The following is a 25,841-nucleotide window of genomic DNA, read 5'->3' on the forward strand; positions in this document are numbered from 1 at the left end:
CTTTTTGCATTTCTTTTTCTTGGAGATGGTCTTGATAACTGCCTCCTGTAAAATGTCACGAACCTCTGTCCATAGTATTAATCTTTCTATTACTCTTTGAGTATTAAGAAAATATATATTACGTAATGAATGCTAATTCACCATGAGCTGTCAGATGGGTCAGAATAACCTGGGTCTCTGTGGACTGTGTCCAGTCGGAAGAAGAGCGCCCTTACTGCATCCACTTCCTCCCTCCAGTTCACTGTAACGGAGATTGCACTGTCGTTGCTGAGAGGTCGTGGCTGTCCTCACCGAAGTCAGCCTTTATTTTATTATTGTGAAATCAAAGGAACAGATTTTTTGTCCTTGTCTTATTTTTGTGGCATTTTTCACAGTCTGCTGCTTCCTGTGTCTTGAAAATATTCCTCAGGGTTCTGAAACGCCGCTGTCCCAGCTTTTCCTGCAGCCTCGCAGGCCCCCCCCTCCGCTTCTCCCTCTGCACTGAGCTAGTGCCCCAGCCTCAGAAATGACCTGTCTGTCCACAGTGCTTTCGGAGTCCAGCACATGTCCCCTTTGAAAGATCATTCTTGCCTCAGGAATGCAAACCTGCCCTGTCAGTGCCCTCTGAGCACACAAGAGCACCCTCTGACCCAGGCGGGCACATGCCTCCAGCCCCTCCAGCCACGCTCATGGTGCTAGTGCTGACCGCAGGGGTCCCCGGGGGAGCGTCTCTGCAGATCCCGCTCAGCTGCTGCCCGGGAGTTTTCCTCTGCTAACAGGGCTTTCTGTCCCTCAACTGGTCATTAACTACAGTTTATAATGAGGTAAAGAATGTAAAGAATTATTTTCTCTGAGAAGATTTCCCTGAACTCCGCCCCAACTCCTTGCTGAACTGTAGTGTTGCTCTTTCTTACAGAACTTCTCAAATAGGGTCTATTTATTTTGTAAAATTTTTAAAAATTTCATCAAGGTTATACATGCATATGATTTAAACAAAGAGTTTCACAAGTTTTATTATGAGAAATAATGTCCCACTGTCTAAATCAACTACTTTCAACCCTTACGGCTTCATCTTTTGGTTCTAACTCCATATATCCACATGACAAGATTTTATTGCTTAGACTGCCATTTCTTAATTTTTCAGTCTTCTTTCTGTGGAAAATAAGAATTTAATTTTTTTTCCTGCTCTCTCCACAGCCCACCAAAGAGACACACACACACACGTCTCCCATAGTCCTTCTGATATAAATATGGCAGTGCCTCACAACTGAGCAGCATGATATACTATGATTGCATGTCTTTTCTTGTATAACCTTTTGTTTTTCTTGGAGAAGATAATACATATTTTATTTTCTTGTCTTAGTTTTCTGTGTAGCTATTACTAAGCCATCTGTACACTCTTTACCTACCTTAAAACCTTTCTGTCAGTTATTTAAACTTAATAGACATTTCAGTGAATTTCATCACCATTTATTCCCCTCTCCCGGAGCCCACTGTGCTCTGAAACGACTTCTCTCTGTCAGGGGCGCAGCTGCTGCTCTAGGTTCTATGGATTCCCGTCCCTCTCACTGTGTTGAATTCTCTATTTTATGTGTCCTATGTTTTCTCCTTTATTAGTTTATTTTCTTCTAATGAACATCTCCTTTCAAAGCTTCCTAAGAAAGGGTGAGTATGGAGAGATTCATTTGAGACTTTGAAAGTCTGAAAACGCTTTTTTTTTCACCTCTTTTTTTAAGGTGTAAAAGTGAATATTTAGAATGAGAAGGAAAATCTCCACAAATATTGGAATATTTGGAATTGTGAGGCCCTTTTCTCCTCAGGATTTCTTTTTTCCATGTCTTTTTTATAAAAACAAATGTTTGTTTCTGTAGTTGATTTACAATATTATATTACTTCCAAATATACAATGTAATAATTTGATATTTTTTATAGATTATACTGCATACAAAGTTGGCTTCCAAGGTGGTGCTAGGAGGAGACATAAGAACCACAGTTTCGATCCCTGAGTTGGGAATATCCCCTGGAGAAGGAAATGGTAACACACTCAAGTGTTCTTGCCTGGAGAATCCCATGGACTAGGAGCCTGAAGGGCTGCAGTCTAGAAGGTCATGAAGAGTCAGACACAGCGGAAGCGACTGAACATACTGTACAGAACAAGGGTAAACATTGCCCGTGTCCCCTGTGCTGTATGCTTCATCCGTCTAGTGTGTGTTCTGCCTGGTGCTCTGTGCTGCTCGAGCCCCCTCACCTGTTCTGCTCTTCTCTCCACCCCTCTCTCCTCTGGTGACCACTTGTTTGTTCTTTGTATCTGTGAATCTGTTGCTGTTTTGTTATGTTTGTTCATTTGTCTTATTTTTTAGATTCTAAATAGGAGTAAAAACATGCAGTATTTGTCTGACATTTCAGTAAGCATAATATCCTCTAGGTCCATTCATATTGTTGCAAATGGAAAATTTTCATTCTTTTTTATGGTTAATATTTCATTATGTATATATATGTATGTATGTATGTGTGTATATATATTACCACACAATTTCACTCATCTCACATGCTAGTAATGCTCAAAATTTCTCCAAGCCAGGCTTCAGCAATATGTGAACTGTGAACTTCTAGATGTTCACGCTGGTTTTAGAAAAGGCAGCAGAACCAGAGACCAAATTGCCAACATCCTCTGGATCATCAAAAAAGCAAGAGAGTTCCAGAAAAACATCTATTTCTGCTTTATTGACTATGCCAAAGCCTTTGACTGTGTGGATCACAATAAACTGTTGGAAATTCTTCAAGAGATGGGAATACCAGACCACCTGACCTGCCTCTTGAGAAACCTGTATGCAGGTCAGGAAGCGGCAGTTAGAACTGGACATGGAACAACACACTGGTTCCAATAGGAAAAGAAGTACATCAAGGCTGTATATTGTCACCCTGCTTATTTAACTTATATGCAGAATACACCATGAGAAACGCTGGGCTGGATAAAGCACAAGCTGGAATCAAGATTGCCGGGAGAAATATCAATAACCTCAGATATGCAGATGACACCACTCTAATGGCAGAAAGTGAAGAACTAAAGAGCCTCTTGATGAAAGTGAAAGGAGAGAGTGACAAAGCTGACTTAAAGCTCAACATTCAGAAAACTAAGATCATGCCATCCAGTCCCATCACTTCATGGCAAATAGATGGGGAAACAGTAGAAACAGTGGCTGACTTTATTTTTCTGGGCTCCAAAATCATTGCAGATGGTGATTGCAGACATGAAATTAAAAGATACTGACTCCTTGTAAAGAAAGTTATGACCAACCTAGACAGCATATTAAAAAGCAGAGACATTACTTTGTCAAAAAAGGTCCATCTAGTCAGGGCTATGGTTTTTCCAGTGGTCATGTATGGATGTGAGAATTGGACTGTGAAGAAAGCTGAGCGCTGAAGAATTGATGCTTTTGAACTGTGGTGTTGGAGAAGACTCTTGAGAGTCCCTTGGACTGCAAAGAGATCCAACCAGTTGAATATTCATTGGAAGGACTGATGTTGAAGCTCAAACTCCAATACTTTGGCCACCTAATGTGAAGAGCTGACTCTATTGAAAAGACCCTGATGCTGGGAAATATTGAGGGCAGGAGGAGAAGGGGACGACAGAGGATGAGATGGTTGGATGGCATCACTGACTCAATGGACAAGGGATTGGGTGGACTATGGGAGTTGGTGATGGACAGAGAGGCCTGGTGAGCTGCAGTCCATGGGGTCACAAAGAGTCAGACAGAACTGAGCTACTGACTGAACTGAAAATAATGGTAGTTTATTTTAATTTTTTGAGGAATCTCTGTACTGTTTTCCGTAGTGGCTGTATTAATTTACATTCCTACCAACAGTGAGTTAAGGTTCCCTTTTCTCCATTCTCGCAGCTATGAGGTGATAACGTTGTTGTTTTGATTGGCATCTCCCTGATAATTACTGATTAGAACATCCTTTCATGAGTCTGTTTGCCATCTTTTTGTCTTTGGAAAAATGCCTTCGGTCCTCTGCCGATTTTTAATGGAGTTGTTTTTTTGATATTGATTTGCTGAGTTCTTTATATATTTTGGATTTAGTGCCATATTGGACATTGCAAATGTTTTCTCCCATTCAGTTTACCGTTTTGGTTTGTTGATGAGCTCCTTTGCTGTGCGAAAGCTTTTAAATTTGATTATTTCCTTCCCATTTGTTTTGTTCTACTTCTATTTTTTAAGTAACCAATTTTTTAAAAATTTGTTTATTTTGGGGGGAGCTCTGCTGGGTCTTTGTTGCTGTGCAGGCTTTTCTTTAGCTGTGGCAAGTGGAGGCTCCTCTCTAGTTGCAGTTCACTTGTTTCTCGTTGGCAGTGGCTTCTCTTGACACTCAGGCTCAGTTGCTCCGCGGCATGTGGGATCTTCCTGGAGCAAGGGTTGAACCTGTGTCTTCCCCATTGAGCTGTCAGGGAAGCCTCTCCCACATTGGCAGGTGAGTTCTTTACCACTGAGTCACCAGGAAAACCCTGTTCCACTCTTGATTTTAGGTGTTTTATTGTTTCAATTAGCTGATGTTCCTTGATAATGTGTTTCAAATATATGTGTACTGATGTTTTCTTCTTGCTCATAAATTATTGAAAAAAGGGTGTTAAAGTCTCTAACTATTGTGGATTTGTCTATTTCTTTTTCCACCTTCATCTGTATTTTGCTTCTTGTATTAGGTACACATATTCAGGATTATGGCCTCTTGGTAAATTGATGCATTTTAGCAGTATTTCCATTCTTCTGTGTCTACTCTGTTATTATCCTATCCAGTGAGATTTTTATTTCAAGTATTTTGTTTTACAATAAAAATTTTCAATAAAAATTTTTATTTCATTTTTATATTATTTATTTTATTTTATTTCTTTAAAAAATATCTTTCACTTCTCTCCCTGTCATGTTTATGTTTTCTTATATCTTTCAAGCATGTTTTCTCCTAATTTTATCATCTTTTTCATTTATGTGCCTGTTTTTATTACTAAGCTCACTCCTTTTTCTGGGACATTATTTTCTTCCCTCTTTTCATGCCTGACAATTTTAGATTGGACACCAGATATTTTAATTTTACATTATTGGTTGATGAAGTTTTTAAAAATTATATCTTTAAATGTGTTTGAACTTTAATCTGGGCCAGTTAGTTTATTTGGAAAGGGTTGGCTTGTTTTGAGGCTTGCTTTAAAGCTTGGTTAAGCTGAGTCCAGAGCAAGATTAGTCTAGGGCTAATTTAGCCTCACTACTAAAGTGATAAACTTCTGATGACTCTATCCACTGATCCATGTATTAGAAAATCTTTTCATGTAGATTGGTAGAAATTCCAGCCCTTTTCTTCAGACTTAGGTAGTTTCTTCACATGCACGCATTGATCAGAACTCATCCAGAGACTCAGGGGAACCCCTTGGGAGGTCTTGAGGGCTCTCTCTATGAAGCTCCTTTCTGTCTCTCCCCCAGCCCAAATTCCAGCTGCCTTGGCCTTTGAATTTCTAACCCCATCCCCTCAACAAGACTTCTGAAGTCACTGGATTTCCCTCTGCATGGCACACTGGAAGTGCTTTCCAGCATAAGACTCCTTACTTCTTATCCTTCAGACTTCGTTTCTTAGACTTCTCCTAAATACCATACAAAATACGCACTACATGCCTCAGGTGAAAAGGCTCATGTGGGCTTCCCTAGTGGCTCAGACAGTAAAGCGTTTGTTTGCAATGCAGGAGACCTGGGTTCGATCCCTGGGTTGGGAAGATCCCCTGGAGAAGGAAATGGCAGCCCACTACAGTATTCTTGCCTGGAAAATCCCATGGACCACGGAGCCTGGTAGGTTACAGTCCATGGGGTCACAAAGAGTTGGACATGACTGAACAACTTCACTTTCACTTTCATACTTATTTAAGGTTACAACTTTATAATTTTATATGTATTTTCATCCTAACTAAATAAATCACTCTTCTCCAAATTAGTAAATATATAACTTTTATTCTTTAATTCCTTGAAAGGCTATAGTCCATGTAAATAGGTCCAATATTTTTATTTTCTTTTGTGTATAAGTCAGTAAATCAGGGATAGATTCTGACTTTTCAGGTACGTAGGCACAGAAATCTGTGCTGTTAAGAGTGTAAACTCCTCCTGGAAATTCTGGTGCCACTTTAGCAACCTGATGGCCACAGTCGCAGCTGTGGGCAGGTTTGGGAAAACAGTCCTGTTCCTCAGATTCTTTATTTATCTCGAAGGGCTTTCAACCACGCATGTGGGGATCATTACATCCTCAATGTTAATGTGCTTTGATTCCAAACGGAGCAGTGCTTTCATTTAGGGAATATGACACAGTGGGGGCAGATAATTTATGTAGCAGAAGCCCAGTCCATCTCAAGGCAATCATAGGTATGCATGGTTTCTGCAAATAAAAAGGGTTCCTTTGAGTGTCATATTTTCTTTTTCTAAAACTGTAAGTTTTCCCAGAATCAAAGTGGCTTTAGGATCTACAAAGTTCACAATTTTAGCATGGGCAAAGGAATACATGCTTACTGTAGGAACACAGTGCCACTGTTGACATAGAGCATTAATCCAAGTATGTCAGCTGCTAAAAGAAGACAGATATCTCTGTACTGTCTTACTGATGTGAAAAGGAAAAGAATCAATCATATGAGGTTTCTACAGCAAGAGCCTGCAACTCTTCCAAGTATTTTCTCAGCTGTGAAGCCATAACATCATAGGGGCTTTTCAGTCAGTGTTCTGAGATGTATGTCATCTAACTTTTGAAATGTAAGCATTTTACACTTCTTTTTTGACAGCTCAGAGAATGATTTGTTTAGTTTTGTTGTAGTGTAAAGAACCAATAAAAAGAGGCATGCCAATAAAACTAGGCACAGGCCCATAATTTTCTGAGTTTTTTAAACATTGAATAATTTTTGAATATTATCATAGTTCAGTATCAAAATGATACAAACAGTATATGTTGAAAATGATTGCTCTCTTCTCAGCCAACACTCATGTTCATTCTTGACCTCTGCTAGTTTCCTGTGTAATCTTTCAAGTGCTTTTTCTAAGGGAAACAAAAGCAGATCTTTAAATGTGACTTTACTCCTCCTTTTCATGTAAATGTCAGCACAACATGTAGAAAGCCCTTACTTTGCTTTAAAAAAAAAAAACCTAATAATATAGTCTTGAGATCTTTTCACCTGAACACTGATATAGTATTAAGTAGTATTTCTTTATAGGAATGTGTCATAGTTTATTCAACCGCTCACCTCTTGATGAGTGCTTGGGTTGTTTCGCATCTTTTGCTATTATAACGGTGCTCCAATGAAGAGCCTTATAGATACTCCATTTGGTGTACGTATTGGTTTAGTTGCACTATAAGTTCCCAGAAGTGTGACTAGTAGGTCAAGGGGTAAATGCATTTGTAGTGTTGACAGATATCATCAGATTTCTTTCCAGATAGATTGCACAATTCTTCCTCCTAAGAAATAGAATGCTTTTGCCTCTAGCTTTGCCACAAGTATTTTTTACAACACAATTTTACATGTGTTTGAAAATTTGGATTTTTGACAGTATAATAAAGTGATAGTTTAGTGCAGTTTCATGTATATTTTTTCATTTATGAGTCAGTTTAACAACTTCTGATGTATATAGTTGTTTATTTTTGTGAACTCTGTTGTTGCCTTTTACCTATTTTTCTATAAATTTATTTAATTTTTAAATTTATATTTGATAAATGTTTATAATCAGAGGGATTGGATCTTGTGCTATGAGTTGCAAATATTTATTATTCTCAGTGTGCCATTTGCTTAAGTTTTAGTTATGGTATATATTTGCCAGTGAGGAGATTGTTTCTTTTTAACTTAGTTGTTCTTTTATGGCTTCTAAATGTTGTCTTAGAAAGGCCTTTCCAAGTCCAAGGTTATAAAGGAATTCTTTCATGTGCTTTTCATGTTTTATATTTATATATTCGACTCATTTAGAATTTACTCATGTTTAGTTGGTGGGATAGATCTAGTTTTATTTTTTCCTATAGGGTTCTAATTATTCAAACATCACATATTAAAAAGTCCAATTTGGGGCTTTTGGTATACAACCTTCATGACATATTAAGTCTAAGTGTGAATTTTGCTCTATTTTTGAACTTTCTACTCTGTTCTTTGAACAGCAAAGATCACTCATATATCTGAAACTAGGTTAAATTTATTACTTGCTGAAGAAGATAGAGATATGTTTTTAGGCCATTGTCTTTCTGAACAAAACAAAAAGGGAACTTTAAAGAATTTGGGACAATATGAAGGGTAGGGGTTGGCTTATTTTCAGGAGTGATTTTTTTTAAGAATTGGGTGATGTTTAGTGTGGAGTTTAGTGATTGGCTGATTTTCAGAGTGGGGTACCAAACCAGATATGTAATTGATTGATTGATTGGCTGCAGCTTGTTTAAACCAGATTTGTGATTACTTATTTACAGCTGCAAACTACAAACAAGGAACAGTCAAACTTAAAATGTAGAACTTTTTCTTCTCTGTTCCATTTCCTGTCCATCTGTTCATGGCATGGGCTAATTCCAACCAGGCTCATCATTTTATATAAACAGAGCTTCATGGGCCTCTTCATGAACATTTTTTTTGGAGAGATAATTTCATGCTCACACGAGCCATGGGCAGTAAGTCTGGTTTCTGTACAGTCATGATGAGTTCACTTTTCACAATTCTATTTTGACCTGTTTCCACCATTAGTTCTGAGAAATGTGAGCAGATGAGATATTGTTGAATCTTTAGAATTTTTCAAGGTGCATATAAAATACAGTTTGTGAAATACATGCCCTGATTCTGGTAGAAGGCAAAGATATTACAAACCTAGGAATGAAGACCCTAAACGCCTCTTGCTGTCAAGTATTATGCTAGTCTCCACTCCTAAATACGTACCTACTCAACCAGGAAAGGTATATGCAGACATTAATGTATTTTAAAGAAAAATACTTCTCAATCGAAAAAATTAAGTTAAATGTCAAAAGAAGTATCTCTAATAGGGAATATGAGCTGCCTGTCTTGTCAGCTTCCAACATTGCAGCCTTGACAGATTGAACAGGGAGTTCTGAAACTGTTCAACAACATGGTAACTTTTGGAATAATCTTTAATTTATGGTTTGCAGAGTTATTTATTACTCATCTATCTGTGTTTCATCTTTATAAATTTTATTGCCATAATTTCTTCTTCTGTTATACTTTCCTATGTAGGTTTATTCCATTAAATTCTTTTAATTAAATTTTACTTTATCCTTTACTGTCATTTTATTAGGGCTTCAATTGTGAGTGAAGATAAATGCATATATTTTGAACCTTTTTCATCTAGAAATTTCCCGGAGTATTATCATTTTACTCATCTATTGCATGACTACTTTGAACATTCCCTGAGAGAATACCTATGACTTACTTGTTTTTATATAATCAGAGCTCCAGCCCATGGTAAACCATCACAAATTTTCAATAGATCTTTATTATTTTAATTAATTTGTATATTTCAAAATATAGGCACAATGAGAGAAGGAACTTTTTAAAAAAGAACTCTGTCAATAGAGAATCTTCCATCTGACTATGTTCTGTGCTAATAGAATTGTTTGGATCTGATGGGAGGTGCAAGTTTTTCTGTTCAGTTCCCATTATCTATTTTAAACCAGTTATTCTCATTTTAAGCAACTTGCTTAGATTTGAAATAAGTCTTACTAAAAAAAAAAAAGCCAGAACATGGCAACAGGGAAAATTGCTGTTGTTTTATGTCAAGGAAAGCAAATGTCATTTCACGACGGTACGTGGCACACTGTCCTAAACTCCCAACACTCTCACTACCTGTCTTTCCTGAAAATTAGTGTAAACATTCCATTCCAGGAACTACTTTCTACTCATAAAATGTTGTTCATGAAATGATTAGCTTTTCCTTTACTCGAAATCAATGGATTGTTGCACTTTGCATATAGAAGTCCTATGTCTGTTGATTGCAGTGGACTGTACATTGGTCTTCGTTGAACACAGGAAGCAAGAGAACCAGATGGTCATAAATGGATCATTCATGTTTATGATTGTACACATTTGTGATTACATTTATTGCCTCACAGAGAAGAGTCCCATTTGACTTTAAAAATAAAAGAGCTGACCATATTCTCATTTTTTACTACTCAATACAAAAATGATGCTGTGAGCAGTGCTGGAAGAGTGACTTTTCCAGCTGTCACAAAATTTTAAAAGAATCTTAGTGTTGACTCCTGATAAAAATCTAAAACCAACACCCCTCTATTTGTCTTTCCTTCCCTTCTTTCTTTTTTCCCCTCCTTTGAAGGGGTATTTCTTAATATAGTAAAAAAAATTTTAAGGACAGAAGTACACAATAAAAGTAAGTCTGTGCCTCTCACTGGCCTCTTGTTCCTCTCTCCAAAGGCAAGCACCACGGCAAAGCCAGTATATTGTGAATCATTCCAAATATGTTGTATCCTTTGCCCGTGTATGTATGCAGAAATTAAATTTTAAGTTTTTCTGAAATGTTTAAATATTGTACATATTTTTGAGTCTTCCATTTTACTTAATAATGTACAGAGAAGAGTGAATATTTAGAAATAACTTACATTATTTTACAGCTGTAACTGGTGTAGCAGCATTCAGCATATGCCCTATTGATGAAAGTTTCAGTGTTTTTCAGTTTTATGTTAAAACAGTATAGTAGAGGACCTTAATAGACGTTTTTTCTAAAGACATACAGATGGGCCAAAAGACACACGAAAACATGCTTAGCATCACTAATCATCAGGGAAACACAAAGCAAAAGCACAATGAGATATCTCCTCACACTTGTCAGAATGGCTATTATCAGAAACACAGCAAATAACATGGATTGGGGAGGGTATGGAGAAAAGGGAACTGTTGGTGGGAATGTAAACAGTATGGAGGTTCCTTAAAAAATTAAAAGTAGGTCTACCGTATGATCCAGCAGTTCCATTTCTGTGTATTTTTCCAAAGAAAACAACAAAAAAAATTATTTGAAAAGATACATGCACCCACCGCTATGCTCACTGGAGCATTAATGATAGTAGCTGAGATGTGGAAGCAATCTGTGTCCATCAACAGATGAATGAGTAAGAAAGAGGTGGTTGGTATATGTATGTGTGTGTGTGTGTGTGTGTGTGTGTGTGTGTGATGTGTGTATATATGTATATATGTGATGTATGTATATATGTGGCGTGTGTGTATATATATATGTGGGGTGTGTATATATATATATGTGGTGTGTGTGTGTATATATATATATGGTATGTGTATATATGTATATATGTGGTGTGTGTATATATATATATTGGTGTGTGTATACATATATACATATGTGGTGTGTGTGTATATATATGTGGTGTGTGTATATGTGTATCTAAGTGGTGTGTGTGTGTGTGTGTATATATATATAGTGTGTGTGTGTGTGTGTATATATGTATATATGTGCTGTATATATTGGAGAAGGCAATGGCACCCCACTCCAGTACTCTTGCCTGGAAAATCCCATGGACAGAGGAGCCTGGTAGGCTGCAGTCCATGGGGTCGCTAGGAGTCGGACACGACTGAGTGACTTCACTTTGACTTTTCACTTTCATGCATTGGAGGAGGAAATGGCAACCCACTCCAGTGTTCTTGCCTGGAGAATCCCATGGACATGTGTGTGTGTGTGTGTGTGTGTGTGTGTGTGTGTATATGAGGTGTGTGTGTGTATATATACATATATGAGGTGTGTGTATATATGTATCTATGTGGTGTGCGTATATATATATATGTGGTGTGTGTATATATATGTGGTATGTGTATATATGTATATATGTGGTGTGTGTGTGTATATATATATATATATATTACTTTGCCAACAAAGGTTCGTCTAGTCAAGGCTATGGTTTTTCCAGTGGTCATGTATGTATGTGAGAGTTGGACTGTGAAGAAAGCTGAGCGCCAAAGAATTGATGCTTTTGAACTGTGGTGTTGGAGAAGACTCTTGAGAGTCTGTTGCTTGGACTGCAAGGAGATCTAACCAGTCCATCCTAAAGGAAATCAGTCCTGGGTGTTCATTGGAAGAAATGATGCTGAAGCTGAAACTCTAGTACTTTGGCCACCTCATGCGAAGAGTTGACTCATTGGAAAAGACTCTGATGCTGGGAGGGATTGGGGGCAAGAGCTTGAGTCTTGAATCTCTTAAATAGTTTTGAATCTGGTCGTTGGTTTAAAAGGTTGGTCAGTTACATGATGCTGAATATCATTTCTCAGGAATACTGTCAGGTTTCCCTTATGTGAAGGAAGACTTTCCTTTAATCGAAAGTGGTGGGCCTCAGAAAAGATTAGAGCACCTCAAGTATTTATTTAAAATGTTGTGTGTGTGTGTGTGTGTGCGTGCACGTGTGCTGGAACTTGGCAAGCCACATTTTTGTTTGCTGTCTGGATCCCTGTCAAATTGGGGCCCAAGAGGCAGAGGGCAGAACTGGAGGTAGAAAAGGGGACCTGCTGCTTCTGATTCTGCTTCCTGTTCCTGCCAATGTCCTGACAGAGGTGATGTTTCATCCTGAGGACAGCAGTTTGTCTCCCGTGCTCCCAGAACAGCTCATTGCTTACTCAGAGATACTGGTACCAGCTTGCAGCTGCCCTGCAGTGGCCTTCTCTTAGACTTCTGAGTCCCAGCTGTGTTGATCTCTCTTCTGAAGCTCCTGGAATACCAACACCAGCTGATCAGTTCTAATAATCTTATCCTTTCTTTTTGTTCCTCCAGGTTTAATAATAGGAGCTGCTTTTTTGAGTTTCTATATGTTACTTTAGTTCCTTTTACTTTCAGTTGTCCAATAACTCTGTAACCAATTCCTTACATTAAATTTACTCTGTTAAAATGACTTGTCTTCATAAATGAATCCTGACTGATACATTCATTATTTATTAAATCAAGGAAAATGTGTACAAATTTTAAAGGTTTATTAATGTAGATAGCAGTAAAATATCAAAAATAGAAAAAAATTTGAACTGCAATCCTATTTTGGGATTGGGAGAGAAATGTACATTTTAAATAATGTACAATATAATAAAAACTTCATAAATTATATTATGCAATACAGTAAAAAATTTAAAACATGAGATGACTTTTTTTAGTATGAGTTTTCATTAACACATAAGGCCTAATAACTAAAACTTTCTGTTTGATTTTCATCCTTTTTCATCCTTTGATTTTCATCCTTTTTGGCAGGCTGTACATTTTCTCTGTGAAAAGTTTTGGGACAGTCCTCTTGCTGGTTACTACTGGCTATGCCTTACCTTACAGAATCTGTGTATGGTATTAGCACTTCAGTGGGTTTTGCAAGGCCTGAGGCTTGCAAGCGCAGCTGCAACTGTTCCCCCTTCAGTGTCTCTCCGGTTATACTCTCCTGAGGCTGGCCCACCATAAACTTACGAAATACAACCTGTGGGTCTGATTTTAATTGCTTTTATCCTAATAAGTAATTTTTATTTTATAAGGCTCAGAAATTCGAGACAGCAAGGAATTAGAAGTACACAAAATTATTGACGTTCTGCAGAGAATTTACTCTTTTTTAACATAAATTTATTTTAATTGGAGGCTAACTACTTTATAATATTGTTTTTTTGGTTTTGCCATACATCAACATGAATCCACCACGGGTGTAGATGTGTTCCCCATCCTGAACCCCCCCTCCCACCTCCTTCTCCATACCATCCCTCTGGGTCATCCCAATGCACCAGCCCCAGGCATCCTGTATTATGCATCGAACCTGGACTGGCAATTCATTTCACATATGATATTATACATGTTTCAGTGCCATTCTCCCAAATCATCCCACCCTCGCCCTCTTCCACAGAGTCCAGAAGACTGTTCTATACATCTGTGTCTCTTTTGCTGTCTTGCATACAGGGTTATCATTACCATTTTTCTAAATTCCATATATATGCGTTAGTATACTGTATTGGTGTTTTTCTTTCTGGCTTACTTCACTCTGTATAATAGGCTCCACTTTCATCCACCTCATTAGAACTGATTCAAATGTATTCTTTTTAATGGCTGAGTAATACTCCATTGTATATATGTACCACAGCTTTCTTATCCATTTGTCTGCTGATGGACATCGAGGTTGCTTCCATGTCCTGGCTATTATAAACAGTGCTGCGATGAACATTGGGGTACACGTGTCTCTTTCAATTCTGGTTTCCTTGGTGTGTGTGCCCAGCAGTGGGATTGCTGGGTTGTATGGCAATTCTCTTTCCAGTTTTTTAAGGAATCTCCACACTGTTCTCCATAGTGGCTGTACTAGTTTGCATTCCCACCAACAGTCTAAGAGAGTTCCCTTTTCTCCACACCCTCTCCAGCATTTATTGCTTGTAGACTTTTGGATAGCAGCCATTCTGACTGGCGTGAAATGGTACCTCATTGTGGTTTTGATTTGCATTTCTCTGACAATGAGTGATGTTGAGCATCTTTTCATGTGTTTGTTAGCCATCTGTATGTCTTCTTTGGAGAAACGTCTATTTAGTTCTTTGGCCCATTTTTTGATTGGGTCATTTATTTTTCTGGAATTGAGCTGCAGGAGTTGCTTGTATAATTTTGAGATTAATTCTTTGTCAGTTGCTTCATTTGCTATTATTTTCTCCCATTCTGAAGGCTGTCTTTTCACCTTGCTTATAGTTTCCTTTGTTGTGCAGAAGCTTTTAATTTTAATTAGGTCCCATTTGTTTATTTTTGGGAAAAACAACAAATAACACACAAGGGGATTCCCATAAGGATAACAGCTGATCTTTCAATGGAAACTCTTCAGGCCAGGAGGGAATGGCAGGACATACTTAAAGTGATGAAAGAAAATAACCTACAGCCCAGATTACTATACCCAGCAAGGATCTCATTCAGATATGAAGGAGAAATCAAAAGCTTTACAGACAAGCAAACCTGAGAGAATTCAGCACCACCAAAACAGCTCTCCAACAAATGCTAAAGGATTGTCTCTAGACGGGAAACACAAAAAGGGTGTATAAACTCGAACCCAAAACAATAAAGTAAATGGCAATGGGATCATACTTATCAATAATTACCTTAAATGTAAATGAGTTGAATGCCCCAACCAAAAGACAAAGACTGGCTGAATGGATACAAAAACAGATCAGATCAGATCAGTTGGTCAGTCGTGTCGGACTCTTTGCGACCCCATGAATCGCAGCACGCCAGGCCTCCCTGTCCATCACCAACTCCCGGAGTTCACCCAGACTCAAGTCCATCGAGTCAGTGATGCCATCCAGCCATCTCATCCTCTGTCGTCCCCTTCTCCTCTTGCCCCCAATCCCTCTCAGCATCGGAGTCTTTTCCAGTGAGTCAACTCTTCGCATGAGGTGGCCAAAGTATTGGAGTTTCAGCTTTAGCATCAGTCCTTCCAAAGAAATCCCAGGGCTGATCTCCTTCAGAATGGACTGGTTGGATCTCCTTCCAGTCCAAGGGATTCTCAAGAGTCTTCTCCAACACCACACTTCAAAAGCATCAATTCTTCAGCGCTCAGCCTTCTTCACAGTCCAACTCTCACATCCATACATGACCACAGGAAAAACCATAGCCTTGACTAGACGAATCTTTGTTGGCAAAGTAATGTCTCTGCTTTAGAATATGCTATCTAGATTGGTCATAACTTTCCTTCCAAGGAGTAAGCGTCTTTTAATTTCATGGCTGCAGTCACCATCTGCAGTGATTTTGGAGCCCAGAAAAATAAAGTCTGACACTGTTTCCACTGTTTCCCCATCTATTTCCCATGAAGTGATGGGACCAGATGCCATGATCTTCGTTTTCTGAATGTTGAGCTTTAAGCCAACTTTTTCACTCTCCACTTCCACTTTCATCAAGAGGCTTTTTAGTTCCTCTTCAGTTTCTGCCATAAGGGTGGTGTCATCTGCATATCTGAGGTTATTGAGATTTCTCCCGGCAGTCTTGATTCCAGCTTGTGTTTCTTCCAGTCCAGCATTTCTCATGATGTACTCTGCATATAAGTTAAATAAACAGGGTGACAACATACAGCCTTGACGTACTCCTTTGCCTGTTTGGAACCAGTCTGTTGTTCCATGTCCAGTTCTAACTGTTGCTTCCTGACCTGCATACAGGTTTCTCAAGAGTCAGATCAGGTGGTCTGGTATTCCCATCTCTTTCAGAATTTTCCACAGTTTATTGTTATCCACACAGTCAAGACCCCTATATATGTTGTCTACAGGAGACCCACCTCAAAACAAGGGACACATACAGACTGAAAGTGAAGGGCTTGAAAAAGATATTCCACACAAATAGAGACTAAAAGAAAGTAGGAGTAGCAATACTCATATCAGATAAAATAGGCTTTAAAACAAAGGCTGTGAAAAGAGACAAGGACACTATATAATGATCAAAGGATCAATCCAAGATGAAGATATAACAATTATATATGCACCCAACATAGGAGCACTGGAATATGTAAGACAAATGCTAACAAGTATGAAAGGGAAATTAACAATAACATAATAATAGTGGGAGACTTTAATACCCAACTCACACCTATGGATAAATCAACTAAACAGAAAATTAACAAGGAAACACAAACTTTAAATGATACAATAGACCAGTTAGACCTAATTGATATCTATAGGACATTTCACCCCAAAACAATGAATTTCACCTGTTTTCTCCAGTGCACACGGAACCTTCTCTAGGATAGATCACATCCCGGGCCATAAATCTAGCCTTGGTAAATTCAAAAAAATTGAAATCATTCCAAGCATCTTTTCAGACCACAATGCAGTAAGATTAGATCTCAATTACAGGAGAAAAACTACTAAAAATTCCAACATATGGAGACTGAACAGCATGCTGCTGGATAACCAACAAATCACAGAAGAAATCAAAAAAGAAATCAAAATATGCATAGAAATGAATGAAAATGAAAACACAACAACCCTAAACCTGTGGGACACTGTAAAAGCAGTGCTAAGGGGAAGGTTCATAGCAATACAGGCATACCCCAGGAAACGAGAAAAAAGTCGAATAAATAACCTAACTCTACACCTAAAGCAACTAGAAAAGGAAGAAATGAAGAACCCCAGGGTTAGTAGAAGGAAAGAAACCTTAAAAATTCGGACAGAAATAAATGCAAAAGAAACAAAAGAGACCATAGCAAAAATCGACAAAGCCAAAAGCTGATTCTTTGAGAGGATAAATAAAATTGACAAACCATTAGCCAGACTCATCAAGAAACAAAGGGAGAAAAATCAAATCAACAAAATTAGAAACAAAAATGGAGAGATCACAACAGACAACACAGAAAAATACAAAGGATCCTAAGAGACTACTATCAGCAATTATATGCCAATAAAATGGACAACTTGGAAGAAATGGACAAATTCTTAGAAGAGTACAACTTTCCAAAACTGAACCAAGAAGAAATATAAAATCTTAACAGACCCATCACAAACACAGAAATTGAAACTGTAATCAGAAATCTTCCAGCAAACAAAAGCCCAGGTCCAGACAGCGTCACAGCTGAATTCTACCAAAAATGTAGAGAAAAGCTAATGCCTATCCTAGTCAAACTCTTCCAGAAAATTGCAGAGGAAGGTAAACTTCCAAACTCATTCTATGAGGCCACCATCACCCTAATACCAAAACCTGACAAAGATGCCACACAAAAAAAGAAAACTACAGGCCAATATCACTCATGAACATAGATGCAAAAATCCTTAACAAAATTCTAGCAATCAGAATCCAACAACACATTAAAAAGATCATTCATCATGACCAAGTGGGCTTTATCCCAGGGATGCAAGGATTCTTCAGTATCCACAAATCAATCAATGTAATACACCACATTAACAAATTGAAAAATAAAAGCCATATGATTATCTCAATAGATGCACAAAAAGCCTTTGACAAAACTCAACATCCATTTATGATAAAAAACTCTCCAGAAAGCAGGAATAGAAGGAACATACCTCAACATAATTAAAGCTATATATGACAAACACACAGAATTTACTCTTAATAATGTTCTGCATTCAAGTACAGTGTGTTACAGCATATAGCATTTGGCTAAAGAAAGAACTAGACTAGATGTTTCCACCTACCTGTTAATCCAAATAGCATTTTCCTTTGTCAAATATCCATTCTCTCTATTGAACCATATGATCTTTCCACTGTGATATTAATAGAACTGTTCCTCATTTTGTTATTAGAAACATCCTTCAGAAATTTGAACCATACTTAAGTTTCAGCAGAAATGTTATCAAAGGGTCTAAATAAATATTTGTACATGAAACACTAATATTTTTTCGCTAAATTTCAATCTTTTTGTATTGGAGTTTTTATTTAGTATACATATGTACATCAAGTTTAAGCCAAATTAAATTTAAGACTAGTTAGCTGATTCTAATATTGAAAATGATAATTATTTTATGTTTATAATTCTGAGAAATTTAGGCTTCTGGCAGATTACAGATTATTTATTTATTTGGTCAAGCTAACCACATAGTAGAAGCAAATATCCTACCCTCAAGGAACTTTTGACCTGTCATGATAAATCAAGTAGCCAAAATACAGATAAGAAAGATTATGACAAAGATGTATACGTATATATATATACACATACATATATATATAGATATTTGCTTTAGAATATTGCTATGGAAATTCAGACTCAAAAGAAAATTACATCCAATGAAGGTTATGGGAGAAAGATTTCAATTAGTATGATTTTTTAACCTTATCTTGGAAAAGTGAGTTTGAGGGAAGCGTATTCCAGGTAAAGTGAATAGCACTTGACTAAAGGCATGGTTGGAGAAGGCGACGACACCCACTTCAGTGCTCTTGGCCAGAAAATCCCATGGACGAGGAGCCTGGTGGCCTGCAGTCCATGGGGTCGCCAAGAGTCGGACACGACTGAGCGACTTCACTTTCTCTTTTCACTTTCATGCATTGGAGAAGGAAATGGAAACCCACTCCACTGTTCTTGCCTGGAGAATCCCAGGGACGGGGGAGCCTGGTGGGCTGCCGTCTATGGGGTCGCACAGAGTCAGACACGACTGAAGCGACTTAGCAGCAGCAGCAGCAGCAAAGGCATGGTACAAGATTGAAAAGTATAAGTATTTTACAAGGGAGAAGGGAGAAAAATGTTATCTGGTACAGTTAAATAGGATAGAGAACGCGAAATGAAGAATAAATTCGCAAAATAATTTGTCAAGGATTGTAGATTAGTTCAGTTCAGTCACTCAGTCATGTCCAACTCTTTGCGACCCCATGAATTGCAGCACGCCAGGCCTCCCTGTCCATCACCAACTCTCGGAGTTCACTCAAACTCATGTCCATCGAGTCGGTGATGCCATCCAGCCATCTCATCCTCTGTCGTCCCCTTCTCCTCTTGCCCCCAATCCCTCCCAGCATCAGAGTCTTTTCCAATCAGTCAACTCTTCGCATGAGGTGGCCCAAGTATTAGAGTTTCAGCTTTAGCATCATTCCTTCCAAAGAACACCCAGGACTGATCTCCTTTAGAATGGACTGGTTGGATCTGCTTGCAGTCCAAGGGACTCTCAGGAGTCTTCTCAAACACCACAGTTCAAAAGCATCAATTCTTCGGCACTCAGCTTTCTTCACAGTCCAACTCTCACATCCATACATGACCACTGGAAAAGCCATAGCCTTGACTAAGCAGACCTTTGTTGGCAAAGTAATGTCTCTGCTTTTGAATATACTATGTAGGTTGGTCATAACTTTCCATCCAAGGAGTAAGAATCTTTTAATTTCATGGCTGCAATCACCTTCTGCAGTGATTTTGGAGCCCCCCAAAATAAAGTCTGACACTGTTTCACCGTTTCCCCATCTATTTGCCATGAAGTGATGGGACCAGATGCCATGATCTTAGTTTTCTGTATGTTGAGCTTTAAGCCAACTTTTTCACTCTCCTCTTTCACTTTCATCAAGAGGCTTTTTAGTTCCTCTTCACTCTCTGCCATAAGGTTGGTGTCATCTGCATTTCTGAGGTTATTTATATTTCTCCCGGCAATCTTGATTCCAGCTTGTGCTTCTTCCAGCCCAGCATACTTAGGTGTTATTCTGGTTTAATATTGGTATATAACCCTAAGATAATCATAACCTTTACAGTAGCTGTTAACCACAACCATAACCATCAGTCTGACTCTTGTGACCCTGTGGACTGCAGCACACCAGGCTTCCCTGTCCATCACCAACTCCCGGAGCTTACTCAAACTCATGTCCATTGAGTCGGTGATGCCATTCAACCATCGCATCCTCTGTCATCCCCTTCTTCTGCCCTCATTCTTTCCCAGCATCAGGGTCTTTTCAAATGAGTCAGCTCTTAGCATCAGGTGGCCAAAGTATTGGAGTTTCAGCTTCAACATCAGTCCTTTCAATGAACACTCAGGACTGATTTCCTTTAATATGGACTGGTTGGATCTCCTCACAGTCCAAGGGACTCTCAAGCGTCTTCTTCAACACCACAGTTCAAAAGCATCAGTTCTTCAGCACTCAGCTTTCTTTATAGTCCAACTCTGACATCTATACATGACTTCTGGAAAAACCATAGCCTTGACTAGACTGACCTTTGTTGGCAAAGTAATGCCTCTGCTTTTTAATATACTGTCTGGGTTGGTAATAGCTTTTCTTCCAAGGAGTAAGTGTCTTTCAGTTTCATGGCTGCAGTCACCATCTGCAGTCATTTTGGAGCCCCCCAAAATAAAGTCTGACACTGTTTCCACTGTTTCCCCATCTATTTGTCATGAAGTGATGAGACCAGATGCCATGATCCTCGTTTTCTGAATGTTGATCTTTAAGCCAACTTGTTCACTCTCCTCTTCCACTGTCATCAAGAGGCGCTTTAGTTCTTCTTCACTTTCTGCCGTAAGTGTGCTGTCATCTGCGTATCTGAGGTTATTGACGTTTCTCCCAGCAATCTTGATTCCAGCTTGTGTGTCATCCAGCCTGGCATTTTGCATGATGTACTCTGCATATAAGTTTAAATAATCAGGGTGACAGTATACAGCCTTGATGTACTCCTTCCCCTATTTGGAACTGGTCTGTTGTTCCATGTCCGGTTCTAACTGTTGCTTCTTGTCCTCCATACAGATTTCTCAGGAGGTAGGTCTGGTGGTCTGGTATTCTCATCTTTAAGAATTTTCCACAGCTTATTGTGATCCACACAGTCAAAGGCTTTGGCGTAGTCAATAAAGCAGAAGTAGATGTTTTTCTGGAACTCTCTTTCTTTTTCAATGATTCAATGGATGTTGGCAATTTGATCTCTGCTTCCTCTGCCTTTTCTAAATCCATAACTATAATCATGTCCATACCCATATCCTCTGACTCTTTGGGAATTACATAGGTCTGTGGCTCCCAGTTCTATCAAATAGGATTTCCTATTCATTGTCCTTCAATTTAAACTTTAATGACACTGAAATCTAACGAATATACTTTTGAAAGACCACCATAATGTCCTAAATCTATTTAAAATGGAAAATAGTTCATAAAATTATATACCTGAGGGACTTCCCTGGAAGTCCAGCAGTTAAAACTCTGAGCTTCCACTGCAGGAGATATGGATGCCATCCCTGATATCAGAAAAGTAAGACCCTGCATGCTGTGTGGTACACCTAAAATTTTTTTTAAATACATGTCTGTTTCAATATGTAAATACTGAATAAGATTACAATAGCAGAAGACATAATGAAGCCAAATATTTGTTTCCTTTTATTCATAATAAATTTGGGTTTATGAGAAGTTGATATTACATTTTCAGTATGAGAACACAGGAAAATTATAGATGAGAGGCACAGGGGACATAAAAATAAAACCCAGCATTGGGATAAGTAACAGTAACCAAAACTTTTTCATATATAATAAAATGAACTAAATTCAATTAATATGGGAATAGCATTTCAGACAGTCGTGGGCAATTACCTTCTGTCTTGGATTCTTGGGCTGAGACAGTAGGAGACCCCAGGGGTCACAGAGAGGTGGTGTGCCAGACACTGAGGATGTGGGGAGAGAGGAACAACTCCCAGAGAAACAATTTTAATATGTACTTTACCTAGATTTATCCTGTACTATAATTTGAAATTACATAGGAGCTTTTTCATATTAATATGAAAATTAAAAACTTTTATTAATAAATTAATAAGATTCCTATGTGTCAAATATTTAGCTGTAAATCTGTTAGAATGAGAATCAGTCTCCTCTGATATACGTTTGCCTATAAACTAAGGATAAGTATGTAGTTCAGTGGTGGTGTATTATATTGTCAGCTTAAAACCACAAACAGCATTGCTCCATAAAATAATATCCTAAAATGATGGTCAACATTCTGGTTGTGCTCTTGAAAAATATTAAGACCATAAGAAAATACTTTGTGGTTATATTAAAACTTTTTATATGTGTTTATATGTCAAATATTTTAAGCGAAGTTGGTTTTAAATTGGTCTTTCAGTTGCTTAAGGATATGGTGGGATATTGGAAAGTTGTGCTCTTATGAGGCTTCTCTCAATGTTACGTGTCGCAGGATGCCTCACCTCTCTTGTCCTGTCCACTAAACTCAATTAGGTCTCGTCAATCACTGCAGTGACCCAAAGCAGCCCCTCAGATCTAGAGAATTCTCCCTAGGATGGGGTAGAACCTTCACTGAAAGTCACTGTCAGAGATGTTAATTATCAGCTTGCACGAGTCAGACTCAAAGAATAAAAATTTTAAGCAATAATCTGAAAGATAGCTAAACGATCAGCATTCACTGAGCCATAGCAGTGAGGCAGTCAGGAGGGATTAAATGCAGAATCTGAGATGCAGAGATGGAATTACAGTCTCGTGTGACATGACACATATTTTTAAAGTTGTGCATCTAATTGTTGTACACATAGGATTTGTAAGTAATTTTGTGTATGTATTTCATAAGTATCTTTCTAAATTGGCATTTTACCAAAGAAACTGGATTATATAGTTCACAGTTCTCTGTTCTGTTTTATTCAAGCTCTCAATATGCTCCAGTAACTATTAGGTATTCAAATCAAGAATGAGTACTCTTCAGAACTATAATAGTAAATGCATCAGAATAAGTTCAGGAAAAAACTGAAAGTGGTTAAATTTGGAAGAGGAAGGGATGATTAGAAGTACATGGTAGGAAAGGAGCAGTGGGTGACCTCCGTGACAAAGTCACAGTCTTGGGAGCCCCTCAGAACTCCTCTCAGTCAAGGAGAGGCACCTAACAGCAAAGGTCACATACCAGCTCTCATCCTGAACTGTGATTATTTTAAAGGACATGTGGACGCCTGTTTTCTTATATGCTCATATATAAGTGAGAGATGAAGCGTGTCCCCAGACATTTAGTTCATTAAAAATATTTATCAATGGTATCAATGGTCTGAAAAATAAATCATATTTTCTTTTTTAAAATGTTTTATTTAGTAAAGTCATATATAGTTATCATGCAGATGAGGAAGCAACAGTTAGAACTGGACATGGAACAACAGACTGGTTCCAAATAGGCAAAGGAGTACGTCAAGGCTCTATATTGTCACCCTGCTTATTTAACTTCTATGCAGAGTACATCATGAGAAACGCTGGGCTGGAAGAAGCACACCTGGAATCAAGATTGCCGGGAGAAATATCAATAAACTCAGATATGCAGATGACACCGCCCTTATGGCAGAAAGTGAAGAGGAACTAAAAAGCCTCTTGATGAAAGTGAAAGTGGAGAGTGAAAAAGTTGGCTTAAAGCTCAACATTCAGAAAACGAAGATCATGGCATCCGGTCCCATCACTTCATGGGAAATAGATGGGGAAACAGTGAAAACAGTGTCAGACTTTATTTTGGGGGGCTCCAAAATCACTGCAGAAGGTAATTGCAGCCATGAAATTAAAAGACGCTTACTCCTTAGAAGGAAAGTTATGACCAACCTAGATAGCATATTCAAAAGTAGAGACACTACTTTGCCAACAAAGGTCTGTCTTGTCAAGGCTATGGTTTTTCCAGTGGTCATGTATGGATGTGAGAGTTGGACTGTGAAGAAGGCTGAGTGCCGAAGAATTGATGCTTTATTTATTTATTTATTTTTAGAATTGATGGTTTTGAACTGTGGTGTTGGAGAAGACTCTTGAGAGTCCCTTGGACTGCAAGGAGATCCAACCAGTCCATTCTAAAGGAGCTCAGTCCTGGGTGTTTATTGGAAGGATTGATGCTGAAGCTGAAACTCCAATACTTTGGCCACCTCATGGGATGAGTTGACTCATTGGAAAAGACTCTGATGCTGGGAGGGATTGGGAGCAGGAGGAGAAGGGGACGACAGAGGATGAGATGTCTGGATGGCATCACCAACTCGATGGACATGAGTCTGAGTGAACTCCGGGAGATGGTGATGGACAGGGAGGCCTGGCGTGCTGCAATTCATGGGGTCACAAAGAGTCGGACACGCCTGAGCGACTGAACTGAACTGATATAGTTATCATAAGCTATTTTGATGGTGCACTTGTTAAATCATCACTTTTAAACCACAGAAAACTTTATAAACAGAAAAAGTTGACCTTGAAGTGTGTTCCAGAATGGAATCACCTAATCATGAACTCCTAGAAGGCAGACACCATTCTTGTTTAACCTACTTGGTGTGTGTAGCATCTATTAGAGAAGAAATTGGGTTAGGCACAGCCTGTATTCATTTCTATCGCAGCACTTATTTCCCTGTGTTATTACTGCCGGTCTGCGTGTCTATTCCATTCCTTTGTTCCCAATAACTGCTGGAAAATAAGCTTTTCTGTTAGATTGACCTAATTTTTAAGTGACATATTAAAATCTCCCTCTATAGTTTTTGGTTTTATAGTTGAAACAGTGGTCACCATTCACTGTGTTGTTTAACCCATAAGTAGCCTATTACATTGTGTTAAAAAAAGTTTTGCCTTTTCTCATTTATATAGTGATCCTTGTGGCTAAGTGGTGATTGTATTTTTAAATTGTACCTTATTTTATATGTGTAGGTATATGCATACATGTATTCCTACATATGTATTCTTTTTATTTATTCTTTTATTTATATTATTTTTTAATTTATATTTGCGTGTAATTATTTCTGTCATTTTATTCTCATTTTAAAATGTATCATTTTAGGTGTATATCTTACAAATAAAATTTAGTTGCATTTTTTTTCTTTTTTATTGAATTATGATTAACATGTAACAGTATATTAGTTTCAGGTGTACAACATAATGATTTGATATTTGTATACACTGCAAAATGATCACGCAGTTGTAGCCACGCGGTCCAGGAAACAAACTCACTCAGAAGGATGATGCAGATGATGGAGTGCGGTTATTACACGGGCGGGCCCAAGGCAGAGTCTCCTCTTAGCCGAGGACCCCGACCAGTTTTTGTGAAAACCTTATATACCCTACCTTATATACACTAAGTGTACGTGCCCAAACCCACCTCCCCAAATTCCCTGAAACTAGTCTGAACAAAGTAAAAAGAAAGATACAATCAAAGTTAACCAAGGATCATATAGCCTAGGTAGTTAACAGTGGACAATTATCAATAGGCCTGTGGTCATACCCCAAAAAGCATAATAGAATGTATGATTCTATTCGGTTACACAGATAATTAGAGTATTCTTTTAGCAACAGAGAGGCCTGGGGCTCTTCCTTCCGGGGGCCTGGTTTTCCAGTTGGTATGTTGTTTCCATAGATACTGGGCATAGAGCTCAAGATACTGGGCATAGAGCTCAAAGTCCACAGTCCCGCCCAAGATGGAGCCTGCTTTCAAGGTGGAGCCTGTTCTGTTTCCTCCTTCACAGTAAGTCTAGTTAACACCCATTACCC

The 25,841-nt window shown here is 38.3% G+C and overlaps 1 long non-coding RNA gene across 5 annotated transcripts in view; it reads left to right on the top strand.

Annotated features, from left to right (window-relative positions):
- LOC129641170 (uncharacterized) overlaps positions 1-25,141 on the top strand; it is a 68,940-nt gene extending 43,799 nt beyond the window's left edge. For 4 of the 5 annotated variants that reach the window (XR_008709199.1, XR_008709232.1, XR_008709234.1 and 1 more), the window contains 2 exons: positions 1,912-2,138; positions 24,094-25,141. This is a non-coding gene — a long non-coding RNA (uncharacterized LOC129641170). Of the gene's footprint in view, positions 1-1,911; positions 2,139-2,560; positions 2,728-24,093 lie in introns of those variants that run through there. The other variant, XR_008709221.1, reaches the window with a different exon arrangement.
- The last annotated feature ends 700 nt before the right edge of the window (positions 25,142-25,841 follow it).

The sequence above is a fragment of the Bubalus kerabau genome, chromosome 1 (assembly GCF_029407905.1).
Source record: "Bubalus kerabau isolate K-KA32 ecotype Philippines breed swamp buffalo chromosome 1, PCC_UOA_SB_1v2, whole genome shotgun sequence".
NCBI lineage: Eukaryota > Metazoa > Chordata > Mammalia > Artiodactyla > Bovidae > Bubalus > Bubalus kerabau.